Below are 23,715 nucleotides of genomic sequence, written 5' to 3' on the forward strand. Positions count from 1 at the left end.
AGAAGCACTAAAAGACAGACAGATGATGATAAGGAGGAGGAGAGTCTCATTATTGCTGGAATACCACTAAAAGTTAAGTCACAAAAAGGTCTCATTTAGCATTGAAATATACATATTCTTTCCTCAACTACTCCCAGATGACCCTGTTTTACAATTCATGTATATACTCACCAAACCTCAAGTCTGTCACTGTAGACAAGATAGTCTTTTCTTATATACAAATTATAAACATAAATATTATTTTCCAAAGGCAGGATATTCAGGTAGGACACTAAACAGTGGTAGCACATCACAAAATTACACCTTTTTTCAGTTTAAAAAAGTGGTAACAAGAGCTTGTCATATATTTTAAGTTATACTTAATTTAGTTATAGCAAAAAGGTAGAGTGCACATTATGAGACAAGGTCGGTTTTCCCTCTTCTCTTGATTAGTTAATTAAAAAGTTAATGCCAAATGGCTATATTTTAAACATATGGCTTAGGCTAATTCACATATTGTATTTAAAAAACAAGTTTGATCAGCCTGGCACAGTGGCTCATGCCTGTAATCCCAACACTTTGGGAGGACAAGGTGGGTGGATCATGAAGTCAGGAGTTCGAGACTAGCCTGACCAACATGGCGAAACCCCCATCACTACTAAAAAATACAAAAATTAGCCAGGTATGGTGGCATGTGCCTGTAATCCCAGCTAGTCAGGAGGCTGAGGCAGGAGAATCGCTTGAACCCGGGAGGCAGAGGTTGCAGTGAGCCAAGATTGCACCACCGCATTCCAGCCTGGGTGACAGAGCGAGACTGTCTCAAAACAAACAAACAAGTAAACAAAAAACAAGCTTGATCTGTTGTATATTTCCTCAGTATCTTTAACTTGGAATTTTTATCAGGCTTCTCATTCATTCTTCTCATTCTCATAAATTCAAAGAATCTATCGGAAAGTCTCAGAAATTACTTAACCCAAACCGCCATCAAATAACTGCTGTTCTGTTTATTAAAATTTACTAATAAATTATAGTAAAATACAAAACAGTTGGGAACCTGAAGCAATTGTGAAAGAAGATGTATGCTTACTTCTCATTTAAAGAAATCAAATAAATGAAAATCGGTTTTAAAATAAAGGTTAGCCAGGCGCGGTGGCTCAATCCTCTAATCCCAGCACTTTGGGAGGCCGAAGCGGGCGGATCATAAGGTCAGGAGATCGAGACCATCCTGGCTAACACGGTGAAACCCCGTCTCTACTAAAAATACAAAAAATTAGCCAGGCGCAGTGGCGGGCACCTGTAGTCCCAGCTACTCGGAGGCTGAGGCAGGAGAATGGCGTGAACCCGGGAGGCGGAGCTTGCAGTGAGCCGAGATGGCGCCACTGCACTCCAGTCTGGGCGACAAAGCGAGACTCTGTCTCAAAATAAAAAATAAAAAAATAAAAAATAAAATAAAATAAAGGTTAAATCAAAAGGGTACTAATTCACCACCAGAACACTTCCAGACCCTCTATGAGTGTGTGTGCCAAGTATTTTTCTAAGCACTTACATTGACACCTTTAATTTCTACATAAGGATTCTGATTTGGGCTCCATTAATATCACAATGTACTTTAAGTTAACCCTTAAAATTTTGACACATTAACTTTATTCATATACTCCACTAAGAAACAGTCATGTGAAATAGCACTCCAAAACCTTAATTATGTTACTGGCTTCAGGTTTCTACCACCTTGGCTAACATAAGTCCATACTAACTTTTTTCTTCCATCTACCCAAAGACATGGTTCAAAACATCAGGATGCCTTGATAACGGCATTAGTTTAGGTTTATTAGCTCAGGAAATTCCTTCTGTTGCAATCATTGTTCCATTAAAATTCTTTAAAATTACTCTGTAATTTCAGGAACTAGGTATATGGGCATGTAATCTTAAATATTTCTATGGTAGTTCAAGAGTAATGAGGGATCTCATCTGACTTTCAAAGAACCCATTCACCAATGCTAGGAAGACTCAGGGTCACATTATGAGTTTCATGCGCATCCATGTGAAGAGACCACCAAACAGGCTTTGTGTGAGCAACAAGGCTGTTTATTTCACTTGGGTGCAGGGGGGCTGAGTCCAAAAAAGTCAGCGAAGGGAGATAGGGGTGGGGCCATTATATAGGATTTGGGTAGGTAAAGGAAAATTACAGTCAAAGGGGGTTGTTCTCTGGTGGGCAGGGGTGGGGGTCACAAGGTGCTCAGTGGGGGAGCTTTTGAGCCAGGATGAGCCAGGAAAAGGAATTTCACAAGGTAATGTCATCAGTTAAGGCAGGAACAGGCCATTTTCACTTCGTTTGTGATAGAATGTCGTCACTTAAGGCAGGAACCAGCCTTTTGGATGTCTATGTGCAGGTCACAGGGGATATGATGGCTTAGCTTTGGCTCAGAGGCCTGACAATGAGTATCCATCAATCCTGGGTCTCAGTGATTATGGGGGCCAGACAGAAGGAATGGCCTCCTTCCTTCTCATCCCGTGTCATCCTCTCCTGCAATTTATGCCCTGGCAATAATATCTATACTTCCCCCAAATATGCCCTGCTGTGGCCCCCTCATTCATGCCCCTTAATCCTACTTGGAGTAAGTTCTCATTCTTTTCCAGTGCACCAGCACCTCCCTTGAGAAGTTCTTCAATGCTAAGGAACAGAGAAAGGAGAGGACAAGTCCACAAACTCTATCATCCTAACAGGGAAATGAAAGGGGTTCATAATTATCTAAAAATTAAAAAGGCAACTATTTACATTGTCTATTTACTACATTGTATATAAAACTTTATATTATATACAAAAGTACTTTGTTACATTTTTTAATTACGTAGAACGCTTGGTGAAACACCTTTGATTTTTTCCTCTTCTCTGAGTTCATTAAGGAAATTAATTTGCAAAGATAATTCTATATGATTCACACACAGACTAAAAAAAAATTAGCAGGCAATTCTTGAGCTAAAACAGCTTGTAAATAAACATCATGAATATGGACAAAATGTGAACACCCACAAGGCAAGTAGTGAAGAATTCCACCTACATAAATCTACTGAATCATACTTTCAACAAGTTGTCTCTGAGTCCTGATAGGGCGTTCTGTCCTATGTTTGGTGCCACAGGAGATTCCAGAAACCTCAAGATCAGGGCCCTACTTTCAAAGAGGTTAGACAATGTGGTAAGATGTTAAAATTCATAGTATCATTGAACCCCTAAGAAAAATTCTTAAATTACTTTTTAAATAATGAGACATGATTACATAAACAATTAAAATTTTAAGTATGGGCATTCAACCAAACTGCACATCTTGCTTCACTGTCCATCATTGTTGCATGTTTTCTGGGGAAAGGGAGGAGTTGGGGTTTTTTTCATTTGTTTCTTTGAGCAGAGGGCCTCCTTTGTGGACAGAGACTACGTTTTCACAATGCACTGTATTTGCAATTTAGAAATATGTGAGGTTGGCCTTGCCTGCTAGCTCTCAACAGGAACTGAGTACCCAGGCCCCTGGCTTTCTGCCACAAAGTCCCTCGTCCCCCAGAGGCCTCTCACCTGACAAGATAGCAATCTGTAGCTATAACTGATCAAAACTGCTTACCTAGGTAATCATCTCTACTGCCTGCAAAAAGATGACTCTTGAATTTCCACCTCCAGCCTCTCCCCACACAAAGATGATTTACAAATGACGAAAGAAAAAAAAAAAAAAACAGCACAGCAGGAGAAGTCAGTAAAGAACACTACAGGCCCAGGCTCCTCCCTAAGTGAGCTCCCCAGGGAAGTAAGGGAGAGGAGAGGTGCCATTCCACTGAGAGCCCAGTTCCTTCTACCTGCCCATGGAAGGGAAGAAAACAAACTCACCAGCATGCTGACCCTACCCTTCTCTCTATCTGGAAAGTTTAGTCTTTTAGGCATGCCCACAGAGCAGCAAATATCTGCTCACATTTCATGTTTTCCTAATGAGTTGTTCTTAAATTCGTCAAAATTTTAGTATTCTACTACTTGCAGACACAAAATTCTGTCATAGGACAATGTTAGGGAAAAAAGAAGAAGGAATACGTTCCTTTTCAGTCCCCAGGTCCCTAACATCCAATGTATTTATGTGGATGCCCTCAAGGCCTCACAGTCTCTTTCTAAAGGAAGTAAAAATGTGCAGCTTTATAAATGTACATCAACTTTTCCATTTTAAAAATAGTAAAACAGTCCCCAAAAGTGGAATGATTTGTTAATGGTCAGAAAATGAACTTATCATCCAAATAAAATTCTCAGCACAGATCCAATCTCTCCCATGATGCAAACAGAAAGAAAGATACAGTTAAGCCCAGCCCGAAATGTAGTGAAATAAAATATCATATGAAACCATGACCAATACAAAAAGTGGCTGCCAGAGAAAATTCCTTAAATCTCCAAAGAATCGGCCGGGCGCGGTGGCTCAAGCCTGTAATCCCAGCACTTTGGGAGGCCGAGACGGGCGGATCACGAGGTCAGGAGATCGAAACCATCCTGGCTAACACGGTGAAACCCCGTCTCTACTAAAAATACAAGAAAATTAGCCGGGCGAGGTGGCGGGCGCCTGTAGTCCCAGCTACTTGGGAGGCTGAGGCAGGAGAATGGCGTGAACCCGGGCGGGGCGGAGCTTGCAGTGAGCCGAGATCGCGCCACTGCACTCCAGCCTGGGGCACAGAGCAAGACTCCGTCTCAAAAAAAAAAAAAAAAAAAAAAATCTCCAAAGAATCACGTTCTCCAACCCTACCTAGCATGGGGAGAACCACCTGAACTGAATGTGAGAATCCTGTATTCCTTAAAGACATGTGAACTCTATTTGTAATGTCTACAGAAAGCTCAGCCCTGGGAGTAAAATTTTAGATGTTTATCTTCCCTTGTCACTGATAGGGAAATGATTACTTACTACCTGGGCCAGAGAGGGAAAATGAACTTGCAGACTTACGTGAAAACAGCAAAATGCTGGTTTTCTAGAAGAGCTGATTAAGAATACACTGCCCTAAGTGTAGCAGAGTGAGACCTTGCTCCCTAGCTCCCAGTTCGTGGAGGAGAGAAGAGCAGTTCTGTGGGTTCGGCCTTAGACGACAAAGGAAGGCTAGGGTTCACTGCCCCATGCAGACACAGTCCACAGGCACTGTCACTCTGACAGCCTGATATCACTAGGGCCTGAGAGACTGGGCAAGAGAGAGGGCTGTCAACGTATGTTGACCACGTCACTGTCTGCACTTAACAGAGCAGATTATCAAGATCGTAGAAGTTTTATACAGAGAAAAAATGAAGGCCAGATTGGCTGAGTGACTTTAACGCTGACTGACACTGCATAGTGTTTGACTTTGTGGCTACACGTCCTCTCGTGTTTTAGAAGCATGTTCTACCTGCATTGATATGAGAGAAGATTCTGAATAAGATGGCCTATATAAACAGTGCCCATAGCTCCTGCCTGAAAATTGGGACACAGTCTGACAAGTATAAACAGACATCTGGAATTCATCACGCAGGGTACCTGAAACCAGGACAGGCTCAGAAAACGCAGGGTGTGTCACCTACCTACCTCACCAGGCTCCCAGGCCCCTCCCCTGGAGAGCTGATTCAGTAAGTCTGGGTGGTGCCTGAGAATCTATATTTTTAATAAGTGCCCGGAGGAGATTCTTAAGCTTAGGTAAGTTTGGGAAACACTGGATTGGACTAATTATACTTTATAACACAGCTTTCTTAAGATAGTCCCTACCTTTAAATCCCATTTAGCACTGTCATCCGTTATGTTAGCTTATAAATGGTGAGAATAATGGATTTGATCTTATCTTAATCCCCCAAATAACATAATTTTGATAATATCCATTTTAAAGAAAGAAGTTAAGTAATTGTGCAAGCTCATACAGGTGGTAAGTGACAGAAGGCAATTCTCCAGGAAGAAGGACGGGGAGATGGGGTAATAGGGAGGGAAAGGGAGGGATTTAAACAGAGATCTAACTCTAACAGCTATACTTGTAACCACTATATACACAGCCTCCTGTACAAACGTCAATCCTGTTCATTTTTTTTAAAAAAGTAATGGCAGTTGACTTACTTCTAAAAGTCAAAAAGGTTTAGAAAAACATTTCTGAGTTATTATTCCTTTCTGGCTATACAGAGACCCAAAGATCCAAAAATATCTCTAACAAATTGTTTTTATTGAATGCTGCTATCAAATTTCTCTTTTGATGAAGTTTTGATCCTATCCTCCATACCTCTCCCCAGTAGTAAAAAGATACAATCAAAAAGTCAACAGCTTAGCCAGGTGCAGTGGCTCATGCCTGTAACCCCAGCACTTTGGGAGGCCAAGGCAGGAGGCCAGGAATTCGAGACCAGTGTGCGTAACATGGCGAAACCCCATCTCTATTTAAAAACATATACATACAAAAATTAGCTGGGGGTGTTGGTGTGTGCCTGTAGTTCCAGCTACTTGGGAGGCTGAGGTGGGAGGACGGCTTGAGCCTGGGAGGTAGAGGCTGAAGTGTGCTATGATTGCACCACTGCACTTCACCCTGGGCCACAGAGTGAGACCCTGTCTCAAAAATAAATTTAAAAATTTAAATTAAAGTCCACAGCTCCTCCCACAGAAACAATTAGAGGAATTACAATAGGTTATAATTTAGCCCAAAAATCTAGTCAATATCAGATAGAGGGCTAGATTTTTATACCAATTTATAATGAACAAAGAAGTCATATTCAAACATTTTTCTAGCTGTTCTGTTCTATCATGCCTAATATTGAAATTTTTTAAAAAAAAGAAGAAAATCCATCTTTTCTATTCTTCCTGCCTTAAAAAAGAAGACCTGATATGTCAAGTGAACAGTACTCCTACACCCATCTCCTCTCCAGCCTCAGGTTAATTTAAAAAGTCACTCAAGTTTGAAAAGGACACAAAAACCACAACCAACGTCAAACTCATGATTCTTTCAACAAGTACTTATTGAGGGCTTCTAATATGCCAGGCACTGCTCTAGGTGCTATAGATACAGCAGGGAATAAAGCAAAGACCTCTGCCCTCAAGGAGTTCACATGCAGCAAGCAGCTCATCGGCAGTGACAGGTGCTGCAGAGCCCAAGGGAGCAGGGATGGGAGCGGGTGATGTACCTGAAGTGGTCAGGGAAAGTCTCCCTAACGGGGCCATCTGAGCAGAGGCCCAAGGAATGGGGAGCAAAGCACACTATATCTGTGAGGGGAGAGCATCCCCTAAAGAGAAAGGAGGGTGCCCGACTGACCTCACTCCCACCCAAACCACAATCCACCAACATTTTCTACCCGCAGACATGGCACCAGCCTTCTCCCAGTTGCTCAGGCCTGAAACTGAGCTGTGATCCTTCCTCTCCCTCCCTATTACTCCATCTTCCCATCCTTCTTCCTGAAGAATCGCCTTCCCCATCTCCCTTGTCCCGGAACACTCTCCTCTTACCCTTCAGACCTCTCACTAGAAGTCATTCCCCCAGAGTGAGTTTTCTGATCTCCCTATTACATACAGATCCTACATTACACACTTATTACACTCTGTACTTCTCCCAGCACTAGTCACAACTATAATTAAATCATTATTTCTGTAATTTAGTGTCTGCTCTGCCTCAATAAACTAATCTCCATGAGGGCAAGGACCATATTGATTGTACTCATTTTTGCATCTCCAGTGCCTGAAAAATCGCAGAGTTCAATAAATATTAGAGAAGGAATTAAGCCTTCCTTCTCACGCTTCTGTGCTCTTGCTCAAGGAAAACTTACAGTTGCATTTTTCCATGGCATTGTCTATGCCACACAGATTTCCTTCCTAATAAAAAAAGTTAGGAGCTATGAAAAATCCATACGTAGATAATGAAGTCCCTAAGTGAGCCATTCAGACCATGTGTCTGCTCAGTTTCATTTCATGTTACAGAATCCTACACTAAAAGGGAAGGCAGCAAAGCAGAGCTGCCCACTCACTCCTAAGATCACACAGGTCAGTCCTCCAGGAGCAAATTAAAGGGATGTGCTGCTTGTCCACAATTATCAGAATTTTTTTAAATTAAAGATAATGGGAGCCACTTACTCTGTGACAGGAAGTACATAGACAGTGCAGCAAGCACATACCTCAAAATTTAAATGTTAATAGTGGTCACCATCAGCTGCACCCTTTCCAGGTGCCAGGTACCCTGCTAGGTGCTTCATGCACATGACCTCACTTAACTGAACCGAGTCTTTGCAGCCACACCATGATCCAAATGAATAAGTGCTTCAACTCAGGCATACGAAGCAATACTGTCAGGCTCCAAAACTCCTGCAAAGCATGTCTATTACAACCCAGTGTTCTAGTACCAAATGCACCCAGAATGCTGGTAGCGATTGGGAACCACTCAGCTGCTCCAGTCCAAGCTCCCCCAGGCTTATAGACCCAGAGAGAGGAAGCGACTGGCACAAGATCACATAGCCCATTGGTAGCTCGGTCTGGCCAACAGCTCTATCCCTATCAGGCCATCCTTCTGACAGATCAAACCATTCCTCACAGAGGGTCCCTAAAACCCTGAGAATAAATGTGTCAAGTCAAGCTTTCCTAAGGAACACTGCAATGTTATAAAAACCCTAAAGTACCATTTAGAGTTGAGCAAAAGCAAAACAGAAGGACTTTATCTCTCTTCTTTCTTGCAGCTGCCACTGATCTGAGTTCACACAACAAGCCCCTTTGTCTCTGAGCTCCCATGCAGCTCTTCTGAGCCACAGAAGCCCAGGAACACCAAGGCCCTGGGCTCAGGCCAGGCCGAGCTGAGCGAAACAGGCTAAAATGCAGGCGGCATGGACATTCCTTTATCCAATACTCTGGAGCGGCAGAAAGCACAATTTTGCACACATGATCACACTCTGTACCTAGAGCAGAGTGAGTGAAATCAGGCCTGAGCCATGGGATTCACCTCTGCACCCTGAACAGCTCCTGATTTTTATGATCCCTGTGGCAAATCCTATCACTTGCATCCAACTGAATTTACCATAGAATCCAACCACCTCTTTTTTCCCTCAAATTAGCCAACTACCAGCCAACAGCCTCGTATAATAATACCACTTACCAGAACCACTGGGCCTGCCAGGCCAGACTAAATCAGCAATTACATGCACTTAGTGATAAGAAGTTCTCATGGAGAAGTCCCCAAATGGCTTCATGCTATCTTCAGAGGCCTCAGGCCCCAATACCCTAATACCCTGGAATGGCAATACCCAAGAGAACTTATGTTCCAACCAGGGGCTCCAAGCCAGTGGCTCCTCTGGTTACAGTAAGCCTCAGCTTAGTTGGAGACAGGATGAGAACCATTTAATCCCCCACAACAGATCCCATGAGGGACAATTCATGGGACCTGCTAAAGATGTACCCACTCCCTACTACTGGCCCCAGCCACTCAGCCAGAGTCTTTGACCACCTCAAGCAATGCATGGGCTCCCCAAAGGTGCTGTGTGACAACAATGCTCTATTTAAAACTACAGTCATTTATTCTGTGAGTTGTTTTTAAAGTAAAAATCAAATAACAATGTATATAAAAGCACCTCAAACATTTAAAGAGCTAAACAATCCAAGAGTATTGAAAGATTTACCATTTTGGCATGCTAACCACACTTGAGGGCTGAGATTCAGGGGCCATAAGTTTATGGGGTCTCCATGTCCTCGTAGTAGGCCACATGGGCTGTAGTGCAAAATCAGCACAGTTGGACGTTGACTGAATCCTAGAGCTGCATCCTAGGGCAAGTGACTCGAGCTGCTTCAGCTCACGTTTCTCATCAGTTAACTAGGGTTAACATCTCTCTTGGTATGACAGTGAAATATCAAGTGACAAAAAGGAAATCATGTCAGACATTAGCCTAAAGCCAGCAATAGATTATTATGTCCTCTTCTCTGATGTGATTTCACTGTGACTCGTCTAGACAGCAGGGAGACCTCTGTAAGTAAAGGATCGCCAACAGTGGGGTTTGTTTGACTCACTGTGGCAGGTGGTTGGAAAGAACCTCTTTTGCACAGACTTTTGGGTAAATGCCAGTTCTCTATACCTTTTGGGCCAGACTCTGACCTAAGGAGAATATAAGAATTTGTCAGTGAAGTTCTTAAGCCTCTGCCAGAAAACCTTGGGCTTTCTCTCTTCCACACTAGACCAAATTCTGCTTACACATTAAGGCTGGATTCAAATGTCACCTCCTATGTAATGGCTTCCTCCTTAGGGATCTCCCCTGTTGCTGAAGTTTAGCTGGCTGTACACGGTTTGGTCCACCCTGATGGATGGTAATTTCCTTAAAAACAGGGTTTGGGGCTCATTTGCCTGTGTAAACTTAGCACCTTATCATAGATGTGGCATGTAGTTAATGATTATCGGTAAGTGCTTGCTCAACTGAGTTGACTACTGAATAGCATTAAATTCAAAACAATTTAGTAAATCCCAGTTTTAAATAAACAAGCAATCTCTTGTTGGGGAAAGATTGTGTAATCTTATACGTATTGTTGAGATATCTGTCCCATAAGGATAGAAGTTATATCCTTCAACCCCAAAAATCACAGCCAAGAGTTTGGAATTTAAACCTTCCTTCAAAATCATATCTTGATTTTTATTTATAAAGTATGTTGATTATCAAGAAACCCAGTTTAAGAGCTCTACAGCTTCAATTTTCCAGTTAGAACTCTCCAATTCTTGCTGTAAACATTTGTGAGTTGTATTTTAATTAGACAGTGATTAAATTAGCCATTCCTCCTCCCACCAAATCAAACATGTTGGTTTTTCCAGTAGGACATATGATAAGCCGTTCTAGGAAAATTATATATATATATACACACACACACACATACATGTATATACACATGTATATATACATGAAAATAGACATATATATACATGAAAATAGCGCATTTGTTATGGCTGAGATTAAAAAGGATCTGAAAAGTCAACTCTTCTCTAGTGATGAATATTTTAATGGCTAAGGAACCAGGAGAGGTGATGGAGTAGATTTGACTCTATGTTCACATACTAAATGGTATACCCACTAAAGCTAGAATCAGCAGCTTCTGTTTTAACTTCCCAGCAGCATTCTGTTTAACAAAGATCATTAGAGCATCCACTTCTATAGTAATAGCTATTTCCATCACCCAATTAGAGGCCAGAGAACTGAAAGGGCTGCACCTTTGTATTTGAATGAGGCATTCTGTGTAACTAATGACTTAACAAATCCTTATCCAAGTAGCTAACAAGATGATCCTTTGATGGTATTTAAGCCAAAGCGCATCATTAATTATTTATTTTTGTTGGTGTTATTTTTATTTTAAAGTCAGACTTAATGAGGTATAATTTGCATGCAGTAATCCAATCTTTTAAGTGTACAGTTCAATGAGTTTTCACAAACACACACAGTCATGTAATCACCACCACAATGAAGATATAGAACAATTCATTTATCTCAAAAATTTCCCTATGCCCTTTGTAGTCAGCCTTCTCCCCCATCACACACTCCTGGCAGTCATGATCTATTTTCTAACCCTATACTCTTGCCTTTTCCAGAATGTTCTTTAAATTGAATCATAAAGTATGGATTCTTTTGAGTTTGATTCCTTTCACATAACATAACGCATCTGAGATTCAGTCAAATAGTTGTGTTGCTCTTTCTTATTGATGAGCAGTATTTCATTGATAGGCATATCAGTTTGTTTATCCATTCACTACCTGAAGGACAATTACATTTTTTCCAGTTTTAGCAGTTATAAATAAAGCTGTTAGAAGTATTAGCCTACACATTTTTGTGTGAATAGAGGTTTTCAATTCTCTTGGATAAAAACTTAGGAGTGAAACTACTAGCTTATATGGTGTATGTTTAACTTTGTAAGAAACCACCTATTTTCCAAAGCGGCTATATCTTCTCAGACTCTCATCAGCAATGTAGGAGAGTTCTAGTTGCTCTGCATCTTTGTCAGTACTTGGTAATATCTGTTTTTGTTTTGTTTGTTTGCTTTTTACTTATTTTAATGGTGTGTAGTGGTATCTCGGTGTTTTTTTTACTTTTGATTTTGAAATAACTCTAGACTCACATAGGAGATACAAACATTGTAGAATGTTCCCCTGTATCCTTCACCCAGCTTCTCCCCATATCTTAAGTAACAACAATACAATTATCAAAAGCACAAACTTGACACTGGGTACAATACTATTACTATTAATAAACTACACTCCATGTTCAGATTTCACTAGTTTTTACATGTTCTTCATTGTTTGTTTGGGTTTTTTTACATACAATTCTATAAAACTTTATCTCATATATAGATTTATATAACAATTTCTACAATCAGGATATAAATCTGTTCCATCAAAGCACATTATATATTGAGAAGACCCTTTTGGGATTGACTATAAACATCATCTGCTGGAAGCACTTTGGTCAGTGACGATGTCTTTCTTTGGACCTTTTCCCTTACCACATTAAAAAGCCAATTGTCTATGCTCCAGCTGGTATGTACAAACGACAATTGCCAGAGAAGTTCACTTTCAGAATGGGTGTTTGTCCTGTTCATTCTTTCTTTATTATGTGCCAGACCCAGTAGAGGCAGAGTGGATAAAATAGCAAACAAGAGAACAGTACTTCCTGCCTTTAAAAGAATTTAGAGTGTGAGAGATATTCATTCACTCATTCATACACACACACACACACACACACACACACACACACACACACTGACAAACACTATCCATGAATGAAAAGTAAAAAGTGAGATGAAAGGTTAAAACACAATCTGGTTAAGACAGGGAGGAAGGTCCTTGTAAGCAAGCACCATCCTCAGACTCAGTATTCAAGGCCTTCTGTGGGACCAGGGCATCCACATGCCAGAGCTACTGAGTATGAAATACAGAAACCAACAAGTTCTTAAAGCAGAATACAAAGAAGATGCTCAGGCCTTAAGAAATTCACTGAAGACTTCTTATCTTCTCCTTAAGTCAGAGTCTAGCCCAAAAGATATACAGAGTTGGCAATTACCCATATGATGTTACCTTAGGACACCCATAGGCCTATTTCTGCCTTAAAAGGTTCTTTGCAACCACCTGCCACATTGAGCCAAACGCTACTACTAGAGATCCTGTAGTTACAGAGGTCTCCCTCTGTTCTAGATGAGTCACAGAGAAATCTTATCAGAAAGTGGGAACACAGTAATCCATCACTGGCTTTTGGCTCCAGCATGACCCCCTCTTCTTGTCTGAGGGATCCACACTTATAAAATTCTTCAAGGTAAACTGCCCCTCTACCCTTCTAACCTTTACATATTTTTGTCATTAATCCATAATGCTATTTGTCCCATGTATCTCTCTCCATTCTATACTAATAATCTCAGAAGTCTGACTCATCTCTGTATCTCCTGGCATCTGTACCCTCAGCTCCCACGCACACAGTAGGTATCCATAAACATTCAGTGAAAGTTTACATTCAAAGTATGATTTCAGATTACAATGTCCACAGTAGGGCTTTGAGGGAGTGGATTGTGAGACAGATGGGTCGTAATAGGAAAGATACCAATCGAAGGCATGGGGAAGGCTATCCAGTTCAAGAAGCATACCACAGAGTAGCTGAATATGCAACAGGATACTTGGGCACCTGAGAGAGGGCAGAGGCAGGACAGAAGGAGATGGTGTAAGGGAGTAGGAAATAAGACTTATTCATACGTGGTAGCACTCAGAACCAAGCTAGCACCTGTCACGGAAAAAAAAGCAGACATACTCTGAAGCGGAAAGGAGAGAGAGAAAGGGCTCTCTCTCTGTCTCCACGACTTTGTTTCTATGGACATCTGCCAAGAGCAGGGCTATGGGAGACCAGGAGCTCAAAAAGAAGCAAGCATGTGCAACAGCTGCTATGGAAGTCAGCTAGGAAATTAATAAGAAATGAGATCAAGGACTTCAACTCACATACCAGTTCCAAAACCCTCTGGGGTCCCTCTGTGCACAAGGCAATGACTTGGGTTTGCCAGTCCATGAGGGCTGGGTCCTATCCTGCAATGCCTCCTGACCCAGCTATGAGGAAGTTCGCAGGCTGCCCAAGAGTTGATGGGAAAAGAAGACACTGTTCTTGGCTCTGCATTAATTGGGCCTTCCACATGTAGAAATTGTTTAGTGATTAGTAAGTGCAAGAACTCCCAAATCAAAACACTAATTGTTTTACAACCTAAATTTAAAACGATCAGAAAATTATTCCAGCTCATATTTCTAAAACCACTGGCTTTTCAGCAGGACTTCCTCCTATCCAACACCTTGGCCTCTGCCACCTTGCAGTACCCGGGGTGATATGTGGACTATGGAAAGGAGATGGGGGACCCTGCAGCCAGCCACACTTACCCACTACAAGTCTTGAGGGTAGCCCTGAGAGCTCCCACATAGAGGTCTGAAATATACCTACCAAAATGAAGTAGGGACGTCCTTCCACAAGTTTCACTTGTAATTTTTATAGGATGCCTCATGTATGTAACAAATGCTACCATTACAATGCTATTTTCCAAAAACACTGAGCTTCTTGGATGCAAGGTGTTAAGTACCAGCAGGTCCCCAGTCATTCAAGTTTCAGTTACACCAATTGCTTACACTCCCTCTGTCCTCACTAAGGTTTCAACCAAGAAGAACCTCGCTTCCTGGTAACGCAGTGAACCACAAAGTAAAACAGAAACTGGCAACCACAAGATGGTTTTCAATGGTCTCTGGGAAAAACAGCCAAGCAGGTAGAACTGCCCCTCTCAGCTCCAGTTTGGAAAGGTCACCAGACACTGGTTCAGCCCTCTGGCCACCCCAAGGACCAGTTGTAGCTCCCAAACAAGTGCCCCTTCCCCCTAGGAGTGCTTGAGGCTTCAAAACTCCCTTCAATGCTTTCTCTCCACTCCCATCCAAAGCCGAAACTGCCCTTCCCAACCAGTTCAGCTAGGAAATGGACACTCCCAGGTGTGAATGACACGAAGCCTTCTTCTAATCCAGAGACTGAAATAACAGCTCCAGACCAGATAGGATGTTACTATCTCCAAGCCCTCATTCACTCAAAAGCTATTACAATAATGTATCTAAAGATGAGGGTAGCACTAAAAATGCATTAAACGTATATTCATCAATTAATAAAATCAGCATTCAGCTTTATATTAAGCTCAAAATTAAGTAACGTAGGCCCAGACTGTTTCATAGTATTTATATACATTTTTTAAAAATATACGGTACTTTAGCACAAATATTCCTATCTGCTGTTTGACATCAGAAACTAGAACTGGGTTATTCTTCAACAACAGGACACTGCCAGGGAGCAGCAGACTGTTTACAAAATGACCCCGAAGAAACGTCACACTTTATGTATTTTCAAACCCATGAAGAATAGCTATGAATCAAAGCTGAATCTTAAATCTCATTTCAATTCCAACTTTCCTCCTACCAAAGGAAAGGAGGCATATTGTTAAGTTCAAAAGACCCAAACAAGATATCAAAAAGCTGCCTGTCAGCACCAAACAAAAGATATTTCATATAATTTATCTGCAAATGCTAAAAATGCAGTTCTTTGCAATTATGCCTCTGCCTACATGTCACTGTGTTTTGTCATAGGTATTTCCAAATGACGCAGTCTGAATGAAAAGTCCATTTTTCCAAACTCATAAAAGGGCAAGGAGAAGAAAAACTAACATTTTGGTGATTGTCTACCTACCATGTATATCAAACCTTGACATGATAAGTCTTTGAGATTGTTAAATATCCCTTAATATCCATTCTCCCTTTCTTCCTTATAACAAAACCCCCAGTTCTTTTAACTGATACCCAGAAAAAGAACCATAGTTCCCAGAATCTTGCAGCTAGGAGTGGCTACGTGGCTATGCTCTAGCCCAGCAGTGCTCAAAGTCTTATGTGGCTCTTATGATTACATAGTGCCCACCTGGACAATTCAGGATGTGCTCCCTGTCTCCAGATCCTGAGCTTAATTACATCTGTAGTCTTTTGCCATGTAAGGTAATATACTCACAGCTACTGAGAACTAGGTCATGCATACCTTTGGGGACCATTAGGCCATTATTCTACCACAATATGCTAGATATCCTAAGCAAAGTTCTTTAGGGTCCTCAATAATTTTTAAAAGTATAGAGGGGTCCTAAAACCAAAAGGCTTAAGAACCACTGCTGTAGCAAATAAACAGATTAAGGTAGTTATTAGGTGGGGAAAAGCAAAACTCAGCAAAGCTAAGTGATTAACCAAAGTCCTACAGACTATCAGCAGAACTTCAACTCGAACCCAGGCAGTCTGGCCTGGGTTCTGATGAACCTGGTATGGCTCCCTCTGTCCCATGCACCAGTCTCTGAACTCCCAGACTGTAGCAAGCGCTAAAAAAATTATACTGTAGGCATATTTGCAAGCGTCAAACAGAAGATACAACAAGCACTCACATATGAATCTGGTGAGCAGGAGGAAGAACAGGTTGGACAGGAAGGTGATTAAAATAATCCTAACTTTTCAAAACCTTATTTAGAAACATATTAACTCATTATCTTTTGTGAGAAAGGAGCAAAACATTACAAATGGCCAAGTGTCCCAGTGCCAAGTCAAAGAGAGATGAGTAACCCTGCTCACTACAGAGGAACAGGATTGTGACTAAAGCACGGGAGACACAGGAACACTGCTCTGGATTATACGTCAGAGCCTGGTCACTTGTCTTGACAATGACTGTCAAGCCCCACTTTTTAGCATCCTAATTGACATAAACCTCTGAGAGACAGCACTCTTGGGCTGTGTCTCTGCATCGTTTTGATATGACCAGAATCCAACTTCATGGTGGAAAAGAAACAGCACTCAGGTGAATTCTGTTAAAAATCATGCTAATGACGCAACTCATAACCTTCAAAGGGACACATTTACAGAGAACTGACAAGTTCAAAGGGCCAGTTACTGCTTTGCCAAATCAAGCCCCTAGCCCAGGACAATAGAACTGGAGCAGTGGCAATGGTGTCTTTCCCTCTGCCTGAGCAGTGTGCCATAGAGCCTGATGGCTTTGCTGGCACAGAAGGCTGGGCAAAGCTTGCTCAGGAAGCACCGGTCATCCCTGACAAGCATCTCCAGCACTACTCCATCACTTTCCCAGCTCCCCAGGTGAAGCTTCTCAAGTGCTCAGCTTTCCAACCATTTGGAAAGCAAAAACCAGCAGCAGTGCCTGAACTGACGGCCAAGAAAAACCTAAGGATACAAGGACGTAGATGGAAGTTACTACTCATTAGAATGTGCTATCAAAGGAAGGAAAAACTACACAATTTTCTGATATTTTTATTTTTCAAATGAAAGTATAGAGCCAGTTCCTCAAAGAATCTCTCATCACAGAGCTCCGCATTTCCTAGAAATGTTTTCAAGGCCTGTCTTTCTTTCGGTGCCTGTAATACTAGTCATTTACATTAGTATTACAAAAATCCTACCTGTAACCTACAAAGCAAAGACACTGCAAATTAGAGACATGCCTAATGTATTACTTCCATCACAAAATCCACACACACACTTGTCAGATCTGAGTAGCCTCTAGAAACATGTGGTTATCTATTGGTAATTATTCTGCTGCAGAAGGAATAATTAAAAAAAAAAACTGTTAAATCAGCAACCTCACTTGACATCCATTTTGAAATATTTTTTTCATGTGCCAAAGCCCAAGGCAACTTAGCATTCTACAGACCAAAAATTTCATGCTGCCTTCTATGCCTATTAAGGGGATGCAGAATGTAAGAACATGGAGCTTACAGAGATGATGCCTCTAATTCACAACAGCAAATATCAATTATCTGCACTCCATGTGAAGAAGAAACGCATCCACAGGCAGAGACCCACAACTGACTCGTTTATATCTAGGACTCTGGATAGAAAGAAAAATGGCATTGTGACAGAAAATAGATTGGGAGGCATAACAAATTGGTGCTGAATAAGTACTCTGTTCTAATGAGTTATCCAAGAGTGGTAATTCCAGTTTCCAGGGGAGTAAACATTCAACAGATTAACTACAAAAGGAACCCTGGCAAAAGTGTAAGGATATAGTATGTCATATGTTTAGCTAGCTTTCAAAAAGATCACTCTTGCAATATTTTCTTTATCCTTAGGTGAAACAAAGGAAAGTAATAAATTGATAAAGAGTACTTAGAGACAACTGATTTTTAAAAATCATTTGAGCATTCCTAATTCAGGAATTGTGATGGATTAGATATTTGCAAGGCCCTTCTGCTATACTATAGTTACAGCCTGAATAAATTATATTTAAAAATACTTTTTAATGCACTGGTTAGCTCCGGGTAGAGAAACAAATCCCACGAGAATATAGTGGGAACATGTACTGTTCCTGAGCAAAGAACAGTCAAAAGTGAGCAAAAAAGAAAGTTGGAGTTGCCCTGGAGGTAACTATGAATACCAACCAAGGGGTGGGGCAACTAGACAGCCAAGTTTCAGCATGGTGGGGAAAGCCCAGCTTGAAACCTAAGGGAACAGGTATTCAAAGAGAAGAGAAGTGTGGTCCTGGGTCTGTAGTATCCTCCTGGCTCCTAGTACAAACAAAATTTCAAGAAGTAATACTTCAAGATTCCAAGAAATAATTATCAAGCAAATATTAGCATACAATCAAAACTCACCCTGTACACTAGGAAAGAAGTCCAAAAACATTTAGACCACCAAGGATTTCAGATACTGGCATTATCAAATATAGGATATTAAATAACTGCTTAATGATGAGGCCAAAAAAATGAGCAAGCAAAATGAAACCATCAAAAAATACTCAGGCAGATTTAAGGCAGAAATAAAGATTTTAGAAATTTAAAAAACATACTCATTTGAATTAAAAATTCAATGGATAGGCTAAACAGAAGAGCCAACACAGTTAAAGAGAGAAGTATTGAACTAAAAGCTAAATCTTAAATTACAGAATGAAGCAGAGAAAAACGAGAAAGAAAATACTGAACAGAAATTAAGACATAAAGGATAAAAAGAGAAGTTCTAACTTCCACTAAATCAAAACCAGGAGATGATAGAGAGAATGGAGAAAAGACAGCATTCAAAGCATTGGGAGCTGAAAAATATTTAGAGTGGATAAATGAAATAAATTGATGGATACATGAAACACGAAAAATATAAACAGAATTCTTAAAAGAAAGCTGTAAATAGACATGTTGTAATGAAACTGCTGAACATCAAAGACAAATAAATAAACTTAGAGTAAGTCAAATCATCTACTAAAAAAATAGCAAATGAAAGATAAACAGATGTCCTGACAGCAAAAATGAAAGTTATGGACAATGGAACAGTACGTCCACAACACTGGGGAAAAAAATAACTATCAACTAAGAACTGTAAGAGTGAAATAAAGACATTTCAGAAACCAAAATGAGAGACGTTACCACCAAAAGATTCTCAAGAAAAGAAAAAATTCTGAAGAAGCTGAATCTCATCAGAGGAAAGGTAAGGATAAAGAAAGGAAGAGGAATAAGAAATGGTAAGCATATAAAGTTAAAAAAATACCATCTCCATACAATAAAATTTACTAATTTGTATGGTGAAGCAAATAATAAAACTGATATGCTGAAAAGAACATCTATGTACAGAAGGAGGGAGTCTTCATTAGTTTTTTTTTAACTATGAGTTTTGTATTATTCTAGAAGGGGATTAGAATACCTTAAATAATGACTGACTTTAAAACTTCTGTGTATGCACAATGTACTTTCAGGGTAATCATTAGAAGAACAGAAATACAAGTTATAATTTCCAAATCAGCAGAGAAAGAAAAACTGAATAAGAATATAAACCAATAAGAAGTTCAATTCAAAAGAAAAGAAAAAACAAAGATTAGCAATAAAAACATTTTTAGTTTGTTTGTTTGTTTTTGAGATGATGTTTCACTCTTGTCGCCCAGGCTGGAGTGCAGCGGCATGATCTTGGCTCACTGCAACCTCTGCCTCCCAGGTTCAAAGCGATTCTCATGCCTCAGCTTCCCAAGTAGCTGGGATTACAGGGGCGCACCACCATGCCTGGCTAATTTTTATATTTTTAGTAGAGACAGGGTTTCACCACATTGGCCAGGCTGGTCTCGAACTCCTGACCTTAGGTGATCTGCCTGCCTCAGCCTCCCAAAGTGCTGGGATTACAGGCATGAGCCACCGCACCTGGCCGCAATGAAAATATTTGTACCATATAAACAGTTTCAAATTTTTTAGACTATGCTTCAAAAAACAAAAAAAAGGTCAGGCGCGGTGGCTCAAGCCTGTAATCCCAGCACTTTGGGAGGCCGAGGCGGGCAGATCACAAGGTCAGGAGATCAAAACCATCCTGGCTAACACAGTAAAACCCCATCTCTACTAAAAACACACAAAATTAGCCGGGTGTGGTGGCAGGTGCCTATAGTACCAGCTACTCGGGAGGCTGAGGCAGGAGAATGGTGTGAACCTGGGAGGTGGAGCTTGCAGTGAGCTGAGATTGTGCCACTGCACTCCAGCCTGGGTGACAAAGCAAGACTCCTTCTCAAAAAAAAAAACAAACAAACAACAACAACAAAAAAAAACAAAGGGCAGAAACAAGCTTCATTCACTATACAATAAAAGACTGAAATTTTTGTCTAAATTAAAATTATGCACTCTGTTCTCCAAAGGATATCAAAGATGTACAATCACACTATTAATCAGGAAATAAAGATGACAATGATATACTATTTTACATCCACTAGCCTGGCAACAAAATACCAAATATTGGAGGGAAGGGAGACAACAGATAAACTGTGATCAATTCTCCCCACAGAATTTAACTTAACCAGAAAAATTAGTTTATTACCATTACATGCAACAAGTAAATCTTAAAACATAACAGGGCAAAAAAAAAATGCAAGCTGCAGAATACTACATGCAATATACCATTCTCTTCAAGCTCAAAATTAAACAAAGCTAAGCAATATATCATTTGGAGATTATATATACAGACATAGTAATCAACATATAGACAGACACAGAAATAGAACACAGAAACAGACATGGAATCAACGATGACGCTAGAGACACTGTTTCATTCATCTTTTACTTTCTAGGTCAAGTTCTTTATCTCATCTCAGATTGGCACTCTGAGCAGCACTGGATTCAACTGTTCAACTCCAGAGAAGAAGGCAGACCTGGTAACAGTGATCTTCCAGGATGAAAGCCTTCATCAAAAGCAATTCCAGACTAAGGGAAAAGGCATGCCCCCAAATGACATATCCTAGTTCATGTGACTTCACATAAACCTGGTTTACGTGATTTCAAATCCAGCAGCATCCTTTTCTGTCATTTCCAGAGACTCAGGCTGACACTGTGTAAACTTGGTTTATGTGACTTCAAATCCAGCAGCATCCTTTTCTGTTATTTCCAGAGACTCGGGCTGACACTGTTTCCTGTGGCCTTTGCTTTACGCATTTCTACCACCCTGGCCCAGACTGCTTGCCTTCTCCAATGAGGGAGCTGGCCTCTTCACGTGTGTTTCCTACTTTCCCCAAACCACACAGGCCTTTTGTTGGCTAATTTTGCCCCTGGGCACCACAAAGGCCTGGAAGATCCCTTTATGCCAGAGCCTCACACAAATGTCAGAACAAAGCAAGAGTGATTACAAGGAACATGAGTTCTTTGAGAATGGGTGAAATGCTGATTCTGACTTACCTATATTGTCTTTTATTACACACCCTCTGCTGTGTTCCAACTTTATTGTTCTTAAAATTCAAAAAGTCCACACTCCTTCAGTCACTGAAGCTTTACCTGGAATAACAAGGGCAGAAAATGAGGAAGGAAGCAACCAGAAGGAACAGAAGGGCCCACTTGGAAAAGAAACTCTCTCATATAATCAAATCAATTAAAAACTTGATTTGTGAGAGAAATAAGGGCCACCTGGAAGAAGGAAAATCTCTACCTCCGTCTAAGCCATTTTAATTAAAACTATTAATAGGGGCAGGACACAGTGGGTCACATCTGTAATCTCAGCACTTTGGGAGGCTGAGGTGGGAGGATCACTTGAGCCTAGGAGTTTGAGACCAGCCTGGGCAATACGGCAAGACCTTTTCTGTACAAATAATTTTAAAAATAGCCAGATGTGGTGGTGTTTACCTGTGGTCCCAGTTACTCAGGAGGTTTAGGTAAAAGGATCACTTGAGAATGGGAGGTGGAGGCTGCAGTGAGCCATGACTGCACTCTAACCTGGGCAACACAGCAAGACCCCATCTCAAAAAAAAACTATTAATGTCTTGTTAATAGTAACATAATGTTTGCAGAAGAAATCATTATTATTTATAAAGAGCTTTCACATGCATTTTCTCATTGGAGCCATAAGATCTTGAGAACAGACAAGCACCATTTTAAAATGAAGCAGCCGAAGTTCCCAAAGGTTAGGGAAATTTCCACCAATCACTCAGCCAGCAAGTATCAAAGAAGAAATCAGTGCCCAGCTCTACCAACCCTTGCTCCAAACTCTTCCATGACACCATACAACATAATAGTTTCAACTTGAATAGCAATATTTATTATTTCCTCCTGCATAGATATGCTTTGTTAGACAACAGATAGAATGGCTTTGCATGCTAAGTGACCGACACTGCGATAGGATTAATGTATTTACCACAGACAACCCAAAGGGTAAAAAATCCACACAAAGGTAGTCAAGAAACACGTTATCTTTTCTGCGTACTCTACTTTTCTCTTTAAATCATAGTTATACTTGCTGGGATTTTTTGTTTTAATTTTTTTTTCTTTTTTCTTTTCCTTTGAGACAGAGTCTCAGGCTGAGTGCAGTGGCACAGTCATGGCTCACTGCAGCCCATGGGCTCAAGCAATCCTCCCAACTCAGCCTCCCAAACAGCTAGGCCTTCAGGTGCATGCCACTATGCCCAGCTGATTTTTTTAGTAGAGATGGGGTCTTGCTATGTTGCCCAGGCTGGTCTCGAAATCTTGGACTCAAGTGATCTTCCCACCTCAGCCTCCCAAAGTGCTGGGAGGCATGCACTAACATAACTGGTCTTTAAATTTCTGTATTCAGAAATAATTTCAAGCTTACAGAAGAGTTGTAGAATAATACTAGTACAAAAGTATCCAGGTACTCTTTACCCAGATTCACTTATTATCAACATTTAACTCATTTATTTAACCATTCACTCACTCTGTCCATTCATTCATTCGACATTTTTTTCTGAGCTATAAGGAGATAAGTTCAATACAACACAGCACTTTACCTCTAAATACTTCAGAATTTATTTCCTAGGAAAAAGAATATTCTCTTACACAACCATAATATAGTTATCAGCCTTAGTAAATTTAATATTTATATAATACTTTAATCTACTGCCATATTCAATTAACTCAATAACACCCTTTATAGTATTTCTCTTTCCTCCAATTCAGATCCAGTCCGGTGTTAGATACTGCATTTAGCTGCCGTTACTCTTTAGCTTCCTTTCACCTGAACAACACCAGCTTTCCTTTGTCTTTTATGACACTGACACTTTAGAAGAATACAGCCTCTCCCCCTTTTTATATTAATAGAACATTTCTATTTTGACTTTCATGACATTTCCTCAGGTGATTCCTGATGATTCAGTTCAGGTTATGCATTCTCAGAAAACTTCAAAAGTGATATTTTCTTATCTGGATATCACATCTAAAGGCACAAAAAGTACATCTGCCCCAGTTTGGTTATGTTAATTTTGATCACCCAGCCAAGGTGTTGTCCAACTTTTCCAGTGAAAAA

At 40.6% G+C, this 23,715-nt stretch overlaps 1 protein-coding gene across 48 annotated transcripts in view; it reads right to left on the minus strand.

The window, feature by feature from the left end:
- SGMS1 (sphingomyelin synthase 1) overlaps positions 1–23,715 on the minus strand; it is a 314,409-nt gene that overhangs the window by 185,686 nt on the left and 105,008 nt on the right. For 39 of the 48 annotated variants that reach the window (XM_077945130.1, XM_077945158.1, XM_077945167.1 and 36 more), the window contains 1 exon segment: positions 21,642–21,737. The exons of the other annotated variants lie outside the window; for them this stretch is intronic. The gene's annotated coding sequence lies outside the window, so the exon portion shown is untranslated. 48 annotated transcript variants of the gene reach the window in all.

The sequence above is a fragment of the Macaca mulatta genome, chromosome 9 (genome assembly GCF_049350105.2).
Source record: "Macaca mulatta isolate MMU2019108-1 chromosome 9, T2T-MMU8v2.0, whole genome shotgun sequence".
Lineage (NCBI taxonomy): Eukaryota > Metazoa > Chordata > Mammalia > Primates > Cercopithecidae > Macaca > Macaca mulatta.